Source organism: Pseudorca crassidens, chromosome 15 (genome assembly GCF_039906515.1).
Source record: "Pseudorca crassidens isolate mPseCra1 chromosome 15, mPseCra1.hap1, whole genome shotgun sequence".
Classification (NCBI taxonomy): Eukaryota; Metazoa; Chordata; class Mammalia; order Artiodactyla; family Delphinidae; genus Pseudorca; species Pseudorca crassidens.
The window spans coordinates 16632012-16644517 of NC_090310.1; the positions used below are offsets into that span (position 1 = coordinate 16632012).

At 55.5% G+C, this 12506-nt stretch overlaps 1 protein-coding gene across 3 annotated transcripts in view; it reads right to left on the reverse strand.

Moving 5' to 3' along the window:
- Positions 1–12506, reverse strand: part of SBK1 (SH3 domain binding kinase 1) — a 50150-nt gene that overhangs the window by 15075 nt on the left and 22569 nt on the right. Inside the window, exons 1-2 of one of the 3 annotated variants that reach the window (XM_067706298.1) lie at positions 8495–9299; positions 3112–3302 (exon numbers count right to left, since the gene is read on the reverse strand). The exons of 1 other annotated variant lie outside the window; for it this stretch is intronic. The gene's annotated coding sequence lies outside the window, so the exon portion shown is untranslated. Of the gene's footprint in view, positions 1–3111; positions 3303–8494; positions 9300–12506 lie in introns of those variants that run through there. One more of the 3 variants, XM_067706299.1, reaches the window with a different exon arrangement.

A 12506-nucleotide genomic window follows, 5' to 3' on the forward strand; every position in this document is an offset into this window, starting at 1 on the left:
CCACTCCCTTTTCCTGCCTTTATTTTTTTTCCCCAGTAGAGTGTATCACTGTCTAATGTAATGTCTACTGTGAATGTCTCTTTTCCCGCTAGAACTTAAGCACTGGGAGGGCAGGGACTTTGTTGGGCTGGTCTTGTTCACTGCTGTACCCCCAGCAGCTAGCACAGTGCCTGGCACATAGTAGGCACTTAATAAATATTTGGTGAATGAATGAAGAATGAATGAATGAACAAATGAATGTCTGAGGAGAGAAGTGGGAACTGAGCAAATAGGGGCAGGGCGGGAATTAAACTTTTCACTAGGTACAATCCTGTTGGGTCTAGGGGGTGTAAGGAATCAGGCATGGCTGGGGGTCCAGACAATGCCAAGGGAGAGTGTGAGGAGAGGTCGTGCCCACCCGCCCAGGCTCAGCACCCCAGGGTGGTGTCCCCTGAGAGGGGCCTGGGGAGGAGTGGTCCAGCTTGATTGCCCTGAACTTCCACATGGAGCTGGCCTGTGCTCAGGAAGGTGGGCACAGCTGGGAGCCCCCTTGACACCCACCCCTGATGGGAGCCCTCTCCCTACATCCCCAAGGCCAGTGCCCAGTCTGGTTCAATGCCACTTAACATTGAACCAGTGCCCAGTCTGGTTCAATGCCACTTAACACCTTCTCGGAAGGGTATCCCTGACCCTCATGTTTTTTACCCCAGGGCAGAAATCAGTTCACGTGTGGGCTCTCCTATTTGCTGCCAGGGAGTGGGGGGTCCAGAGCTGGGCCCTCTCACCCCAGAAAGAGGCCTGTGAGTTGCTTGGGTAAGCTCTGGCCTCTGCTGCTGGTCCCCAGGGAGCCCTGTCCAGCTCCCCCGCCCATAGTTTTCCAATCTGTGAAATGAGCCATTTCATATCCCTTCATGGGTCACCGAAGTCTCAGTACGCTTTCCCCTGAAAAATGTCCCCAGCCACCACATTCACACCTCTACATACAACACCAGGGGGTCAGGGCCCCAGGGAGCCCATAAGAAAGTCCAGGTAAGTCCTCTCCCTCCCCTCGGTCCTTTGACACAAATACAGACTCTGCCAAACATTCTATTCAGGGTCAAAAGGAGGAGGAGAATATTCTCAAATCTTTTCGTCTTCCCTCATGGTGCAAATTCTGGCTACATCCCCTCTCGCTGTGTGGCCTAAGCTGTGGGGTCATACACCTGCCTAAGCCTCAGTTTGCCCATCAGTAAAATGGGGTGAGAATGCCTGTTTAACATGATGGGTTTCTGTAAGAATTAAAGGGGCACTTCCTACAGTGCTTGGCACAGAGCAGATGCTCAGGAAGAATCTGCTGGGAAGAGGGGCCTGAGACCTTGGTTCCGTCCTGGACCCTGACAACTCTGCGTCGTCTTGAGTGAGGCTGTACTCTCACTGAGTCTTGGTTTTCTATGCTGGACATGGGGGCCGTTTTGGCTTTGCTAAATCTTACCCCCAGAACCTGCTTGAGCCAGGAAGGACCTTGGAGATCACGTGGGCCAGCCCCGACATTTCCCAGGTGGGAGACTGAGAGGGGGAGCTGAGACTTTCCCAAGATCAAGCAGCAGAAGCTGGAAACAACATTCTTCCCACTGCCCTGCCCACCAGGGGCAGCCTGGGGTTCCCTGTGCTGCCGGGCTCCGCTTCTGGCTCCAGCCTCTGTCTCAGCCTCCCCTCCCAGCTGGTGCAGTCTGCCCCTTCCCCAGGGCACATCCTTGGTGGTTATTAATAGCTGATGCTGCCGCTCGCCTGCAGCTGGTGCCCAGAGTTGGGACAGACCCTCCAGCCAGGCCCTGTGGGGAGGTGGGAGCCCTGGGCCTCCTCGTTCCCAGCCTACCTGTGGCAGCCCCTGTGGGTGTGGGAGGAGGCATGAGCCTTGTTGCTGGGTGACGTGGGCAGCCCGGCACTCAGGGGCCTCGCCTGGGTGTCCACCAGTGGACAGGGGCCGGCCAGTGGGGAGATGGCTGGGTGAGCAGAGGCTCCCTGAAGAGATGAGCCCTTCCTTAGCTAAGGCCTTCACCTGTCCCCCGTTCCCTGAGCCCCTACTGAGGGATGGAAGTGGGGATGTAGCCTAGCTTAGGAGCCTGGAGCCCCGATTCAGCCACCCCTGGGTGGAACCAGGTCACCAGCATGCAATTTTGGGTAAGTCACTTACTTTCTCTGTGCCTCCATTTCCTCATCAGTAAAATAGGGTTAATAATACCTTAAATAGGTTGAAGTATTATTAATAATAGCTGACATTTATGAGCCACCTGAAGTGTAAGTATTTTATACAGATTGACTCATTCAAACCTCATAACCATCTTAGGAGAAGCTGCTATCGCTATTCCTATTATATCCCTCACAGCTCAGGAACCCGAGACTCAGAGAAGGGACGATTAAGTAACGTGTCCAGTGGCACACAGCTAAGGCGTGGCTTAGAGAGATCTGCCTGGCTCCAGAACATTCAGTAAATATTTGCCAAGCACCTACTATGTGTTTGGGTCTGGAATACATTCACGAACCAGACAAACAGCCCTGTCCTCAAGGACCTTATATTCTAATTTGGAGACAATGATAAAGGTAAGTAAGAGACGTCAGTCAGACAGTGAGAAGTCCTAAAGGGAAAAACAAAGCAGGGAGAGGTGAGGAAACGCCGGGGGTGGGGAATAGGATTGTAGATGGTGGGGTGAGGGGGGTCAGGAAAGGCCCCTGAGAAGGCTACAAGCACGTGGAGACTAGATCTTGTAGGAGAAGAGCCCTGCTGGCAGAGGCAAGGGGGGGATGGCAAGGGCTGTGCTTGGTGCGCTCACGGAACAGTGAGGAGGCCGGCATGGCTGTGGAGTAGCAGGTAAGGTGCAAGGGGCCAGAGCGGAGTGTAGAGGTAAGGGATGGGGGGCAGTGGGCAGGGCCCTGGAGGCCATGGCGAGGACCTGCCTTTCACTTGGAGATGCATGCCAGACTCCGGACCTGGGCAAAGCCTTCCTGAAGCCAGCCCATGCGCCAGGCCCTGAGAGGCCAAGAGACAGCAGGAACCCCACTCCGCTGCACTCGGAGACCCCCAGTCCAGCCCCCAGCAGCATCCCACCGCTGTCCTTGGAGGGGCTGAGTGAGGAAGGAATAGGGGAGCCTTACAGACTTCCTTCGAAGATTCCTCTGTGCTGCAGCTCTCGGCTGTCGTGGCCCCAGGTGAGAAGAGGTGTGCGGGCAGTATGTCCAGGAACGCAGCCAGGGCCCAGGTTAGGTTCTGCCGGGTCCTTCTGGCTGGCCGTGGCCTGTGGACTATGTGTGAATGATGGAAGAGCGGGCAGAATCTTCTCCGAATCCTAGATATGGAAGCTTGAGTAAAGACCTTCACCCCAAGCCTCCATTTTTTTTTAAAACTGTACAAGTGGGACTAGCATTTCTGCTCAGGGCTTCAGGGGACTGATGGTAACAGCAAACCTTAGAGGGTACTGGGTGCCACTCACAGCACTCTACAAACCTCCATCACTTAATCCACTATGAGCCTACAAGGCAAGTACTAGTATCGTCCCCTTTTTTGTAGGTGAGGGACCTGAGGCACAGAGGCTAGGCACCTGGCCCAAGATCACACAACGAGTTTAGAGGCTGTGCTTTTGGCCACTAACCCACGTTAACTGTTGGCCCCACTCCCTCCCAGACACACTTGGGGTCAGGGCTGGCAGGTACCCAAGCCCTCGGGATGGGATGATCTCCCTGCAGGACTGTGGGCTCCAGTTCGAGAGTAGGAAGCCTTCCTGCTATGTTGGGGGGCCCAACAGACCAGAAGCTACCCTGGGGCAGGGATTTGTGCAGCTTCAACAGGGCCTGACCAGGAGGAGGACGAGGCAGCTCTGTCCTGTCCAGTCCCCACCCCTGCCCCTCAGGGCCATCCCAACACCCAGAGGCAGGTGGAACATTCTCTGCCTCTCCCAGGACTGGCTAAAGCCACAGGGAAGGAGAGCAGGTGCAGTGGGGAGTCACAGTGGCTGGACCCACTCATTTGCCTACCCCGCTGCGGGTGGCAGAAGTATTAAGCAAACACTTAAGGAGCAGGCAGAGCTAAAAGTGCTTTATCATTTAATCCTCCCCACAACTCTAGGAAGGAGCTAGTATTGATATTATTCCCATTCTACATGCGAAGAAACTGAGGCATGGAGGACACTGCCTCATCCAAGGTCACGTAGCTAGTGAGTGGTCAAGGCAGTCTGATGCCAGTTTCACCAAAACCTTTGGGGGTTCACAGAGCTGGGCTCAAATCCCCACTCTGGGTTAAGGAGGTGCTGCTCTCGGTGCTAAATGAGAAAGGATGTCCAGTGGCCGGTGTGGGGCACTTGACACTGAAGAATGCTTCCCTCCAACCCTGATATTACATGGTTCCCTGAATGGGGGCTTAGCGGGGAGTCTGGACTTGTCCCCTCTCCAGACTGTGGCCAAGCTATACGGTGGGTGGAGGGGAGGATGGGGAGAGGGTGGACAGGAGAGGAGAGGGGGCTCTAACGGGCCCCACCAGGCCTAACGCCACAGCTTCCTGAGACCTAGAAGAGGGACCAAGGGAATAGGGGAGGGAGGGGGCAGTCTGGAGAAGACTAGGTCTGTTGGAGATGCTGGTCCTGGCTCTGGCCAGAGGCCCATCTGCCTGGAGGAGGAAGCCTGGGGACAGAAGCCTGGCAGGCACCTCACCTAGAAAGCAGCTCTGGGCAGGAAGAGGACCTCGACTACAGCTGCCATATGTATGTCCCACCCCTCAGGCTTGACTCTCACCCTACCCCACCCGTAGCAGGGGCAGGTAGGTCCTTAAGCACCACACAGAACTGCCTCTCAAATACCTGCTTCGCCTTTCCTGGGGACCAAAAGCCCTCTGGCTCCCCCAGAACAGCTATAGGAAGACCAAGAAGACATTACCACCAAGGGTTACTTACCCACTTGCCAATGTGCCCTTTCCAATAGGAGCCAATAGTTTCTGAGCACTTTTCACATGACAGACCCTGTCCTAGGCCCTTTTCATGCTTTAGCTCACTTAATCCCCCTGTTGACCCTGAGGTAGGTATTATCCTTGTTTTCCACATAAGTAAAATGAAGCTCAGAGAGGTTAAGTGACTTGCCTGAGATCACACAGCAGCTAAATGGAATTCAGACCCAGAAGTCCAGAGCCTGTGCTCTCAACTATAGTGCTCTGCTGTCTCCTTTGGCCTCGGGCTGCTGTAGACCTTCATCCAGGAAGATGGCACACTCCCTTCCAGGGCCATGCCCAGGGGCTGGGGCCCAGTGCTGACTCCTGACCCCTGGCCCAGCTACTTAGTGTCACCCACTGGTTTCCTTAATGTTTAGGGTATGTCAATATTTTTGCATGACTTCTGCATCTAGGCCCGCACGTCTCCTGCCCGACCAAAACTACAGCAGTTTGGACTCAGTCCTAGAAAGTTAGAACAAGGAGGAAGATTATGGCTGAGAGAACCTCTAGTCCAATTCCTCCCTGACACATGGGTAAACTGAGGCCCAGAGGGCAGACCTCCCCCAAGAGTCCTCAGTAGGACCTGGGTCTAGAACCTTGGACTTTTGCTCCTGGGCAAATAGGACAATTAAAACAGGTTTTTGCTGGCTGAATCCTTCTAATCTAGAGGAGGCCCAGAGTGGAAGATGGGGCCCAGAGTGGAAAGTGGGACCAGGCTGGAGATGCTTCTGGCTGGAGGAATCCAGGCTCACTTCACCGCTTAGCCCTCAAAGCCTTGGAGGGACACTGCTCTGTACAGGTTCTAACTTGGCCATGGGGGAGGCAGGAAAGACACATGTGTGCAAACACACACAGACAAAGGTCACCCTCTGAGCAAACATTTTCTGGCCTCTACCCTAGGCCTGCAAGACCAGATGCCTATAAGAGGGGCCAGCAGGTCATGGAAATGAGTGAACAGGCCAGGTGGGGCCTGGGTCAAGCTGCAGGGCGATAGCCAATCTAAAGAAGGTTGCCATTCTTTGGTTCTCGCCTGGGCTTATCACAGCATCTGATTTTCCAAGAGGATCCAAAAATCAATATTTGTGTGTGAAACTGTATGTTTGTTTAGCATTGGCAACAAATACAAACATGAGAAGAACACTGTTTGGATCAACAAGATGTGTCTAGCAGTTGTGTTTTACAACATGTGCTACACAATATGCTGGGCTCTGGGTTAGACAAAGCCGATGCAGCAGGGAGGGCGCAGACCTGGTCCCGCCTCCTGGAGATCGGAGATCGGAGTCTGGATGTGGAGACACACTCTCACAGCACGTATAGACATGGGCCACCGTCTCCCAGCCACCAACCATCCATCAGTCTAACTCTACTCTCCACCCTGTGCCAGCCCAGGTCAGATCAAAAGGGAAGGTGGAGAGCTGCCCTTGAGCCATCCTATAGTGGGGCTTTCCAGGTCGGGGGAACAGCACATGGTAGAGGGAAGGACAGACAGGAGGCAGAAGTAGAGGCTGGAGAGTGAGGAGCGGGAACTGGCACTCAGGAGGTGGTTTCAGGCCACACTGCAAAGGGCTTTGATGCCGCTTTATTCCAGACTGAACGGGGAGCCTCTGCAGGTTAGCGAGGAGGGAAGATCTTACTCCCTTGTCCCCCTCTGGCCTCTTGATGGTTTTCCCTAGTCACAGTGACTCAAATCTCCACTCTTTAGCCTCTCACTCCACTCCCTCCCTGGTGGGTCGTCTGACAAGGCCCTGGGCTCTTGGGAACCCCCCGGGGGAAATGAACTCCTTTAGAGATGGAGAGGACACACCTGGACGCTTCTGCCGCCCAAGGGCGATCCACATCCACCCCACCGGCTGCAGAGTGAGTGGCCCACTGCCGTTATCTCTGGGAGATGCCACATGCTTGCCCAAGGTCACCCAGTCTTCAGGGCAGTTGGCTCCCCCCACAGCCTGGGCTGAGGGGCACTGTCTCAACTGTCCTTGAATTTGAAGGTGGGGCTGCCAGGGCTCTGGCCTGGAGCTCCCCAACCTCTTCTCCAGCTGACCACATCCTACCCCTTAGGTCCATGCCAGCAGCAGGTGGGGGTGGGGGCACTTGGTACTGGAAAGCGGGGAGAGGAGTAAGCTGCTGCCCAGGCTCAGCGCCCCCAAGTCTGCAGCACTATGTGGGCCCCAGGGTGGAGTGTGGGACCAGGCTGGGGATGCAGATCCTGCTGAGGATCAGGTGCTTCAGGAGTGGGGTCAGAACCGGTCAGCTGGGCCTGACCAGACCCACCCCAACTGATCCAACCAAGCACAGCCTGGGCAAATTGAGAACAGCCCAGACATCTGATGAACAGGAAAGATCAGGAAAGAGGATGAAGTGGGAAAAAGGACCTTGACTCCAGGGCCTGGTACATCACAGACACTAGCTAAAGGTTTGTTGAATGAATAAGTGAACAAAGGAACTCCTGGTGGGGCTACCTGTACTCAGAGTCCTACCTTCTTCAGCATCACTGCTCGCCCGCAGAGGGCTCAGAGAGAGGAGGCTGGTGGAAACGCTAGCAGCCCAGAGTGTGTTCCCTCGGCATGGTCCAGTCCCTTCTTACGATCTCTGATCCAGAATTCCAGGATAAAACATCCCCTGGGCCTCTCATCTTCCCATGAGCTGCAAGGCCTGGGGTTCAGGACCTCACTGAAGGCCAGGCTGGGGTACTGCTTTGTACACCACCTATAAAGCTACAGTGAGAACCTAGAATGGTTCCTTGGTTGTCCAGGATACACTGACCCCACCTGAGGTTTGGCCCTGGGTGTTTTGGAGGTCAGGAGCAGAAGGGAGGGCCTTGGGTTTGCTGCCCCTGGGGTACATGGGTACAGAAAGGTGCCCTGACCTGAAATGGCTTCTTCTTCCAGACTTCCTCCCTTCCGCAGAAACCAGAGCCTCACTTTGGAAAGGGCTTGTCCCTTCCTGTCCTGAAGGGAGCACGAAGCATGGCCTGGGTAAAGATACCCCTTCCCAGCCTGGGTTGGGGGCAGTGGAATCACAGAGAAAAGAAGGGAATCCCACCCATTCTCTCAAACACACCCCTTCCCTGTCTCTCGCAGACAAAGACACACACCCAAAGCCCCATCCATCACCCTAGGGCCACACACTGCAGGCCCCCTCACCTGTGGACACCCCAAATCTTCTCTTCCCAGGGGGGGACTTCACTTGAGAACTCAGCCTGGCCTTTGGGGGAGGGGTATATACACTCCAAGGACCAAGGATCCAACAGCTCCAGGCTCACAATTTTGGGGGGTGGACTCCTCACCCTCTTCCCCCTTCTCTGTGGCGCAAGGGTCTCTGCCACCACTCCCCCGCAGGGCCGGGAAGCTGTGCCCAAACCCCGGGGCCGGGGTGTGGGGTGGGGGAAGGGAGAGGAGGAGGGGGCGGCTCCTCCAAGCGAGACACAAAGAGACGTCCTTCAGCCTCGGCTCCATGGCGACGCTGGGGAGGGGGCGGTGCGCACCCAATACTTCCTTCCCCACCTGCAGGGCTAGGGACCTCGGCGGCCACTCACCTGCTGCCCCTCACCTGGGCCCGGCTTACCTGGGCTGGGGCCGCGGGGACGCCGCGGCAGGGGGCCTGGGCGCCGTCTCGGTTTTCGTCGTCAGCCCGGCCCGGGGGGCTCAGGGCGCCACAACCATGGGCTGGGATGAGAAGGGCGCCGCGAGGGGCTCAGTCGCCCCAGTCCTGGAGCTTCGAGGGGGGGGGTCCCAGAGGCCTCTTGCTGGTGAGGGATAGCTCTTGCTGTCCTCGGGTCCCTAGATTTGGGGTTTCTGTGAGCCGGAATCGGGGAGGGGGGGAGGTCTAATACCCCTGATCTAGGGGCGTTCTGAGCTGGGTCTTCGTGTCTTGAGGTGTGGAGTTGTAATGGCCAGGATCTTGAGAAGGGGTCCCCACAATCCCGGACAGGGGGGTCACTGCGTTCTAGGTCTTGTGGGGGCCCCGACTGAAGAGGGGGTGTCTTCGCGGAACCGCAGGGAGGTCGCTGTCTTCTGAATACGGAGGTAGTCTCCGCCTTCCCCGGCTGGGGAACAGCTCTGTGTTGGATCTGGAGGGGCCACCCGCTTTCCTAAGGGTCTCTGGGTCCTGGATGTGCTGCGGGGATCCCCACGCTCCCCGGCTGCGGGGGCTTGCAGAGTCCCGGCCACCGCAGGAGCTGGGAGGAAGCCCCTCAGCCGCTGGGGGGCTCCGTCGCCGCCGCTACGAGCAGCCCGGCCCGGCGGTCCCGGACCCCGGCCTGGTCCGGGCTCTGGTTGCGGCTCCTGCTCGCGCTCCGCCTGGTGCTCGGGCCCCGGCCCCGGCGCCCGCCCGGGCTGCGCTCCATCGCGGCATCGCGGCTCCGCCCTCCGGCCTGCGCGCACCTGCCCGCCTGGCCCGCGGCTCCGCCCTCTGGCTCGCGCGCCGCCGCCCGCCCCTTTGTCCGCCCCGCTTGGCGCGCGCCCTCGCGCACGCGCACTAACTCCGGCGCGCTCTCGCCCTCCCGCCGCGCCCTCCAGCCGCGCGCCGCTGGGCGCAGATTCTCCCCTCACGGCGAGAGTAGCGCGCGGCGCCCCCACCCCGCTTTCCGGCCGCGCTGGGTCCTAGCGCCCGAGGGCTGCTTCTTTCTCCTCCCATCCCCGTCTTTTCTAGGTCAGAGCCCACAAGGGGGCGAGAATGAGGTTAGAGAGGAGTCGGGGGAGTGTGAGAGGGTCACCTGGTCCAGCCTCCTGGCTCCTGCGGGACCAGACTGCCCCAGACTGTCCCAGTCTGTTCTTGTGGGGCGGAGCCTGTCTTTTTCAAGGAGGGAAACATCTAAACCCTGCAATCCGCTGTAAATTCATCCATCCATCCATTCATCCATCCATCCAACCGTCCATCCGAGCAGAACGTCAGAGAACTAACTCAGGAAAGTCTACTTAGGAAAGAGGTTGGAAACTGGGGCCTTGAAGGTCATGTCCAGCCCAGGTTGCGTTTTTGACCCCGGTTGTAAACAGGTAGTGGCTAGTCATGGGATGCAGCTGGGATTCACAGTGCTCACCAGATACAAGGGAAGAAAGGGGATTCCAGGCAGCATCATGTGCGAAGGCACTACCCAGGTATGAAGGATATTGTCTGTTTGGTAACTGGAAATTGTGACCTGGAGGGAAGTGGGGTGGATGGGGATGGAGATGAGATGGGGGCAGCTCAGCCTCCCAGGCCCTATTTTCCTCTTTCTCAGCCTCACCCACACTGTTTCCCTGAAGAGAAAGCCCCTAACACCCCCTGCACCTTCCCTATTTGTCCACCCAGCACACTCTTCCCAACCACTGCCCGCCCCCCGCCGCCCCCCGACTGTTTCTAGAAGTTTTAGAGACAGGGATTGCAAACTCAAGTACTTATAGGTAATATAGTGACTGGGGTCAGGTGTAACGTGATAGGGAATGGTGGAGATGAAGCAAGCGAGCATCATGGGCCCTGGGTGGACAGATGATTTTTCAAGCAGGAAATCCATATTCTAACGTACAATTGTCCAACTTTTAAATGTTTGAAACTAATTCCCCAAATTCAAAAATACCGAATGGGCCAAATGAAACATTCTTTGGGGCCAAATCTGGCCCATGGGCCATCGGTTTGCAACCTCTGCTGGGGAGAATATTGCCTTACTTCCTAACTTGTCTCCCTCCAGCCTCTATCAAAACTTAAAAAAAAAAAAAAAGAATCCAAGTCTATGTGATCATCAGCTCCGTAAAGTACAAAGTAGATTGGGTTGCTCCCCTACATAAAATTGTCAATAACTCCCTGTTACCACCAGGGTAAAATTCTAACCTTATCCGGGCATTCCAAGTCCTTAGCCTTTGGGGCCTCCTACCTTTCCCCTGCTGAGGCCCCCTCTTCTCCATTCAGCCTTGACCTCAGCCGGTATTCCTAGAACATCTGCTCTCTTGGACCTCTGTGCCTTTATACATTTTGTTTTCTCTGCCTCGAACATCTTTCCCCTCTTCTTTGTACTCCAAACAGCTTTCCTCCAAGATACCTCCTGTATGTCTGCCTACCTTTCCTCTCTGCTCCCTGTCCTGGCAATGTTCCCGAGTTTCAAATTTCATTCGGTGTTCTGATCCTCTCCAAGTAAGGCCTTATTGTCCCAAACAAATGAATGGAGGGGTTTGAGTTATTGGGCAGGTAGTAGAGGGAGACTAGAGAAAGAAGGAAGGGAATATCTTCCTTCGTCTAACACATGAGTCCCAGAACATTAGCATTTAGAGAGTAGTTCCTCTTTTTACAGGTGGGGAAACTGAGGTCTAGAGAGGAGCAGAGGTAGAATCAGGCCTTGAAATTCTCCCAGCTATGGTTATCAAGGGTAGTGCTGTTCAAGGCCACTTTCCGAAGAAGCCTTCCCTGATTCTTCAACTGGGGATTTGATTCCCACCCCTGTGATTAGTAAAGCTTTGCCAAAATGCATTGTGGGTAATCACCACCCCCGCTCCAGCTCTGCAGGGAGGGAAGTCTTGGTCCCCAAAGGGGGCACACTCTTACCAGGGGACACAGCAAAGGTCCTATTAAAATTTAAGCTATGGCTGCTTGCCGGGGTACTCTGGACTCCGTGTGTTCTGGGACCAGCAGGCAAGAAGAGGAGTCACTGTCCTGGCAGAAGTAACTGACCCTCATTAGTTATTAGAAGTTACTAGAAGTACCCTGATCAGTTACTAGAACAAGGCAGGGCTGCTTTTACAAAGTGGGAGCAGGGAGAAATACATGTGGAACCCAGTGATCCATTGAAGTGATCCATTGGTTATGATAACTAAGAGTTTAGACCCCTCAGGACTGAAGGGTTGGGTCACACCATCCGGTGACCCATCAAGACCTGCCAATGTAACAGTTGAGGGTTATGGATAATTAAGAATGGATGGTGGAAGGGGAATGGGATGAGTACCAGTTATGTCCCTGAGATCAAGTGCAGCAGAAGGGAGGGGAGCTGTAGTTGGTTCCACTGATCTCCCTCTTCAAAGTTTCCCCTTAGAAAGAGAGGCTCATGACATCCACAGAAGAGCCATGTGGCACAAGGGGTGGGATGTGGCAGCCCTGAGAATGCACCACCCAGATCTCTGACTGCAGGGATGGTGACTCTGAGGGCAGCAGCTGTGGAGTCTGCAGGGTTCACAGAGAAGGCTCCTTTGCTTCCCTCCAGCCCATCCCAGCCAAAGACTGAGCGCAGCAGAGACTCTAAAGCGCCCAGTTCCTGGGAGATACAGGGCTTCTCTGATGGGCAACTTGAGATCAAGGACTCTCCATTGGATTTGTCGGAACTTTCTTAACATTGCACTGCAATCTAAGACTCTCCCTATCCCACCTTCCTTCCTTTCTTTCCCTTTTCCAAATATTGGATCTATTTCAGTCTGACAGTTCTCCCAGCCTCCTCTGGCTCCTTCCCCATGTTCCCGCCCAAGCATTTTCCCCAGTAAATCTCTTGCATATCTGACCCCGTCTTGGCCCACTTCCTGGAGGACTGAACCAATACAATGTATGCGAAGAGAGGAACTAAAACAGCTGTGTGTAATGCTGCAGCCCTTTTTCCTTGACACCCAGAGATAAGCCACTC